This window comes from Mirounga leonina, unplaced genomic scaffold (genome assembly GCF_011800145.1).
Source record: "Mirounga leonina isolate KUSES-001 unplaced genomic scaffold, KU_Mleo_1.0 Mir_154, whole genome shotgun sequence".
Lineage (NCBI taxonomy): Eukaryota > Metazoa > Chordata > Mammalia > Carnivora > Phocidae > Mirounga > Mirounga leonina.
The window spans coordinates 52,837,099-52,843,545 of record NW_023270389.1 but is presented as its reverse complement, the minus strand read 5'-3'; positions in this window follow the sequence as shown (position 1 = coordinate 52,843,545).

The window sequence follows — 6,447 nt, the reverse complement described above, 5'->3', positions numbered from 1 at the left end:
CTCTGGCTGGAACCATTCTGTTCCCTCTGCCTGGAACACTCTTACCTGGTCTCTTATAGCTAATTATGACCCATTGTTCAGATCTCAACAAAAGTATCCCTTTCTAGTCACCCCAAACTAAGCTATGTATCTCTTTGTTTAATGGTCTTATACACCTCAAATTTCTCTGTTGTAGGATTTCTCGCCCTTCGTTGTTCGACTGTTGTTTATAAATATTTCTTTAATATTTTCTTATCCTGCTAAAATATACTTAATGACCATGTCTACCTTTTATTTTGGGAACAGAGCACAGTTCCTGACTCACAATAGATGCTCGATAAATATGGACTTACTCTGTTAGTTTCCTATATCAAATTACCACAAGCTTAGTGCCTGAGAACAGCACAAATTTATTATCTTTTAGTTCTGAAGTTCAGAAGTCTGACATGTGACTCATGGGGCTGAAAAACAGGTGCAGACAGGGCTGCATTCCCACTGAAGGCTCTAGGGGGAAATCTGTTTCTTGCCTTTTCCAGCTTTTATGGGCCATTCGCATCCCTCGCTTATGGCCCATTCCAGCAATGGCATCAGTGACCTCTGCTTTCACCATCATATAGCCTTCCCTGACTCTGACTATTCTGCCTCCCTCTTTCCTTTATAAGGATCCTTTTGATTAGATTGGGCCCACATGAATGGTTAATCTAGCATATTCTCCCCATCTCAAGGCCCATGTCAGGTGACATATTCACAGATTTGGGGCATTGGGATGTGGATATCTTTGGAGGTGGAGGAGCATTATTTTGCTCACCATGCTGACTGATTCTTCATGACTTCATCTTTCATGGAGAGGGGCCTTACAATATTGAGACTTGTAAAGCTTTCTTCCCCATCTAAGAAGGCAGCTCCATTCTCTGCAAAAGCCTGCCTACAAGGAAGTTCCTCATCGTCTGGTGAGTATTGATCAGGGGTCTTAAAAGAATCTTAACGGGGCCTCTGCTCATTTCCCTCCCATTTCCACGTATATTAAACTACTTGATCCTCCTATAGGTGAGAAAGTGAAAGCGTGAGAAGGGTAAGACGTCCCCCCACCTTTGTCCTACAAGTTAGAAGGAGCCAAAAATAAAGCCTCTCACTTTATATCCCAGTGAACACATACTTGTTGAATGTTTGCCATTATACATGCTGGAGTATATATAAGGTCCCCACTCCATGGAGTTATAGGTCCTGTAGGAGCCCTGCTATATGGAAGCCACAGTTCCCACACTCACTTGCCTTCTTGCACAAAGCAGAGAACTCAGATGTGTGAAGAACCAAGCGTGAGACAGGAAGGAGTGGTGATTATTATGTTGAGCTGGAGAGTTTCTGCCTAAAAACATTCAGATTCAAAACTGGTGTACATGACCCTCTGTGGGCCAAAGAAAATGAGCCTGCAGTGTAGATCAGCACCCCACTCATCACCCACAAGGGAACAACCCCAAAGGGAAACAAAAAGATAAAATAATTTTAGCTATCAATTTTGTGTGGAAAATAAAACAGGCTTATGTGAGGGCAAATACCCAATGTAAGAAGAAGGATGTGTTAGCTCTTCAGGGAAGATAGCCCATTACAGAGCATCTCTCTGTGTGTCTACCAAAAATCTCCAGTGAGGAACTCAGATATCAGGAGAGGCTTCTTCTCTGACCTGTGGTTATGAAATTAAGCAATCCAAAATTCCACTTTGATGAGGCGAGCTATTAGAATAAGCAGAAAGTTTATCTCTCCTTTGGAAAATCTTACCAAAAATAGTGCTGAAAGAGTTAGGTTTCAACAAGTCTAAGCTGATTCTGAAAAGGGACAATGATCTTAATAAAACATTGGCCTTTCACTTTTCATGCATTCCAGAAATCACATATTCTAGACAACTGGACCATTTGACTATTCTGGGGTTTGTCTAGCACCCAACTTTGTTCCTGGTGAGCAAGTCTCACCATGTTGTTGTTGTTGTTGGGTTTTGGGGTTTGTTTTTGGTGGGTTTTGGGGTTTGTTTGGTTTTTTTTTTTTTTTTGGTTTTTGTTTTTTTTATTTTTTCTACATTACACTCTTTCCAGTAGGAGGGAGTTCACATCCTGTCTCACAGCTTTTTTTCATGGTCCAAGCTCTATCTTTAATGTTTTGTACCTGCTCTCGGTGAGATGTCTCACATGTCTGGTCATGACTGGTTGCCAATTGTTTTTGAGAGAATTCTTTTTTGGCTTATGAATCTGGTAATAGACAGTAAAGCTTGCTACAGTGTTCTCTGCATATCAGCAAGAGGCAACCTCTCTCTGGAAATCAGAAGGTAAAAAAAAAGAAGGACATGAGCTTTAAGATATAAGTGTAAGTATAGGAGTATGTGTTGGTGTCCACATAGGTACAGGGGCAGGTGTAGGTGTTGGGGTGGAAGTAAGCACAGGTGTGGCTCTAAGGTGCAGGTGTAGGTGTAAGTACAAATTATCAGCAGAAGCACAGGCTGGTCATGCCTGCTGTGGTTGCAGGGCAGGGATTCTGTGTGGGCAACTCTCATTTATACCTAATTGACAAAACAGATAGAAGACCTTTCAGGTCTTCTATGTCTCATTTTGCTCCTAACTGCTTCCTTCGAAGGAAAAGCATGGAAATAGGGAACACTAACTTTAGACAAGTTAATAGGTCTAGAAAAAATTGGGAGGAGAAAATATATTGAAAAGAAAGGGAATCAATTGACTTTGGGTATTCAATGATCCATGATGAGGCTAATTGAGTTTTAGCTCTGTATGTGTTTTCATAGCTTAAGTCACAGGCCTTAGAGATGATCTTGTTCAGGGAGAGAAAATAAATTTCATCTCAATATCACTTCTAGCTACCTAGCAGTGGCTGTTTGAAAAACTAGGAACAAGCTCACAAGAGAAGAAGTCATCTCTGTTATAGGTGTAGGAGGAAGGGTTGACAGTATGCTCCTCACCAGGTATTCCTTCCCTGGTGTAGTCCAATAACCTCATTTTATAAATTAAAAAGCAAGACTAGGACATCTGGGTGGCTCAGTCTGATAAGCATCTGCCTTTGGCTCAGGTCATGATCCCGGGTCCTGGGATTGAGTCCCCCATTAGGGTCCTTGTTTAGCAGGGAGCTTGCTTCTCCCTCTGCCTGCCACTCCCCCTGCTTGTACTCTCTCTCTCTCTCTTTCTCTGACAAATAAATAAATAAAATCTTTAAAAAAAAAAAAAAAAAAAACAAGAGCCAAGAGAGTTTAAATGATTTGTCCAAGGCCTCACATCTACGTAGAAGCAGCTCTGGGACTCAGGTGTGCTAACTCTGAAATATTGTTCCTTCCATCACACTGTTCTGCCTAGCACCTGACACATGTAGATAAGAATAACTCATACAGTAGATAAGCTGGGGCTATAACATGAGTAGGCCAAATAAGGGCTTCCCAAAAGATGTGCATGTCCTGATCCCAGAAATCTGTGAATATGTTACTTTGCACTTGTGATTAAGTTAAGGGTCTTGAGATGGGGAGACTATCCTGCATTATCATAAGGGTCCTTAATAAGAGGGAGGTGGGAGGTAGGAGTGAGAGAAGGAGATATGATGATAGAAGCAAAGTTGGAGAGATGTATGTCTATGAGCCAAGGAATGCAAATAGCTTCTAGAAGCTAGAAAAGCCAAGGAAATGAATTCTTTCCTAGAGCCTCCAGAAGAAACATAGGCCTACTGGCACCTTGATTTTAGCCCAGTGTAATTGATTTCAGATTTCTGCCCTCCAAAACTGTAAGACAATAAAATTGCTTTGAGGCACTATGTTGTGGTAATTTGTTACAGCAGCAATAGGAAAGTAATACAATTACTTTCTTATATTGATTAAAGCAACAGTTCAATTCAATTCAATAAAGGCTTATTTGCAGCATATCAGACTCCAGACAAACCTGATGTCTATGGTATACAGAGAACTACCAGGAAGTGCTTATACTTAAAAGCTCATGTCCTTTCTTCTCACACATGGTTTCTAGGCACAGCTTTCCTCTTCCTGATATACAGTTTTTAGTTAATATTAGATTGGGCTACATATGACAGAGAGAGAGAGATTGCATGCACGTGTGTGCAAAAAACCCTGACTTAAACAAGATAGAAATTCATTCCTCTCTCATAGAAAAAGGAATCCAGAAGTAGGAAGTCTAGGGCTGGTATGGCTGCTTTATGAAATCAGGCATTCAGGTTCTTTTTGCCATCTTTAGCATGTGGCTTCCACCTAATGGTCCACAATGGCTGCTCAGTCTCCAGCCATCACATCCCCATTTAAGCCACTAGGAAAGAAAATAGAGAAAGAAGGGTATAATTTCTCCCTAAGGACAGTATCCAGCAGTGGCATACAATATTTACATTGACATTTCATGTGGCCAGAACTTAGTTGCAAGGAGATTGAGAAATATGGTCTTTAACTGGGCAGACTGACACCTCCTCCAAAAATAAAACTGGGGGTCCTATCACTAAGAATAATAGAAGGGATTACTCATGTGGCAGACAACTAGACGACACAGCCACATTACAAAGTAGTTCGGTAGATCCCAGAAGCCCTCTGGAGGTACTACGCTGGACATCCCCTCCTTACTTCACTAGGCGAAGACATCTAATAGGTGAGTACCTACTAGAGCATCACTTTTTTATCGTTATCAGTTGTTTTTACTTGTACTTATACACAAGCCATTAATGTCTCAGAGTCTCCCATTTGGGATGCCATTTGTTTATTCCTTTCAGAGCTGCAAGCCTATAAACTGTGCTTGACTCACCAGCTGATGGCAAATTGCCTTGCTATAAAGTCTGTTTCTACTACCAACTTTACTATAAATTTCTACTACAAATGATACTTTGGGGACATATTATTTGTGTATTTGACTTACCTGCAGTTTATGTAATTAAATGAGGTTCGCACCTGAAAACTCCCACTGGCCCCCCCTCTCCTGTGTACCCTTTCTGATCCTCCCCAGAAAACCCTCTACCACTCCATTTGCCTGATAACACACAATGCATCTTTCAAAAGTCTGCTAAACTACAATGTGACTGGCCACAGGAAGGCTGAAATAAAAAGACAAAGAATATCAAGTGTTGGCAAGGAATTGGAACAACCAAAACCCTCATCTACTGCCTGTGGTGGTATAAATTAGTACAACCACTTTGGAAAACTGTTTGGAAGTGTCTACTAAAGCTGAATATACCGTAAGAACCAGCAATTGCACTCTTTAGATATATACTCAACAGAAATGCATACATATTTTCACTAAAGCACATGTACTAGAATTTCATAACCACTATTTGTAACAAAGACTGAAAATGTCCATCAAACAACAGGAAAGATAAATGAATGAATGAATGATGAATAAATGAATATTCATATCATGGAACATTACACAACAATGAGACTGAATGATCCTCACCTATACCCAAAAACGTAGATGAATCTCACAGCCATAATGTTTGGTAAAGGAAACCAGGCACACAACAGAGCACATGTATGATTTCTGTTACTTACAGCACTGGCTGTAGGCACAAATACTTTATGCTGTTTGAAGTTAAATGGGTGTTAATTTCAGGAGGAGAATAGTAAACAGGAGGGAAAATGAGATGTTTCTGGGTTACTGGTTTATATGATGCATTCAATTTGCCAAAATTCATTAAGCTGTACATTACCATACATGTATACTATGTGGGTATCATATTTAAATGAACCTTTAAAAATAAACCTAGTTAAAGCCTCACCTCAGGTTACCTACCTACCTCCAGGATAAAATTGGCCATTCCCTTCCTTTTTTTTTTTTTTTTAAGCCTCTGTTATGCCATCTATAACAACGTCCATCTCCTCTTCCAAACTGTGAACCCCGTGAAGACTGTGGTATTTCTAATTCATCTGAATGCCCAAAACTCAGCACATAATAGTGACTCCAAAATGTCTATTGAGCAGAATGAATGAATTTCTTCTTTTACAATTAGTTTGTGCATGGTTATTCCAACGAACATTTATTCAACAGGCACTGCATTTGGTGTTTGGGATAAAAAGATTTCTTAAAAAGACAGAACCTATTCTCAAGAAGTTCATGGTCTAATGAAACAGATAAACAAATTCCATTCAGTCTCAAGAGTTATTTTTTTTTTTAAGATTTTATTTATTTATTTGAGAGAGAGAACACGTGAGAGGGGATAGGGTCAGAGGACGAAGCAGACTCCCTGCAGAGCAAGGAGCCCGATGCGGGACTCGATCCCAGGACTCCAGGATCATGACCTGAGCCGAAGGCAGTCGCTTAACCAACTGAGCCACCCAGGCACCCTCAAGAGTTATTTTTAAAAAGGAAAATTCAAGAACTTCCTTTTCCCCTCTTGTAAAACACAAATCACTGTATCTGCTTCCTTCCTTAATTGCGCTCTCTCCTCACTGTTATCCTTGTAATGTAATGAGCTATACTTATAACTCATTTCCTGCAC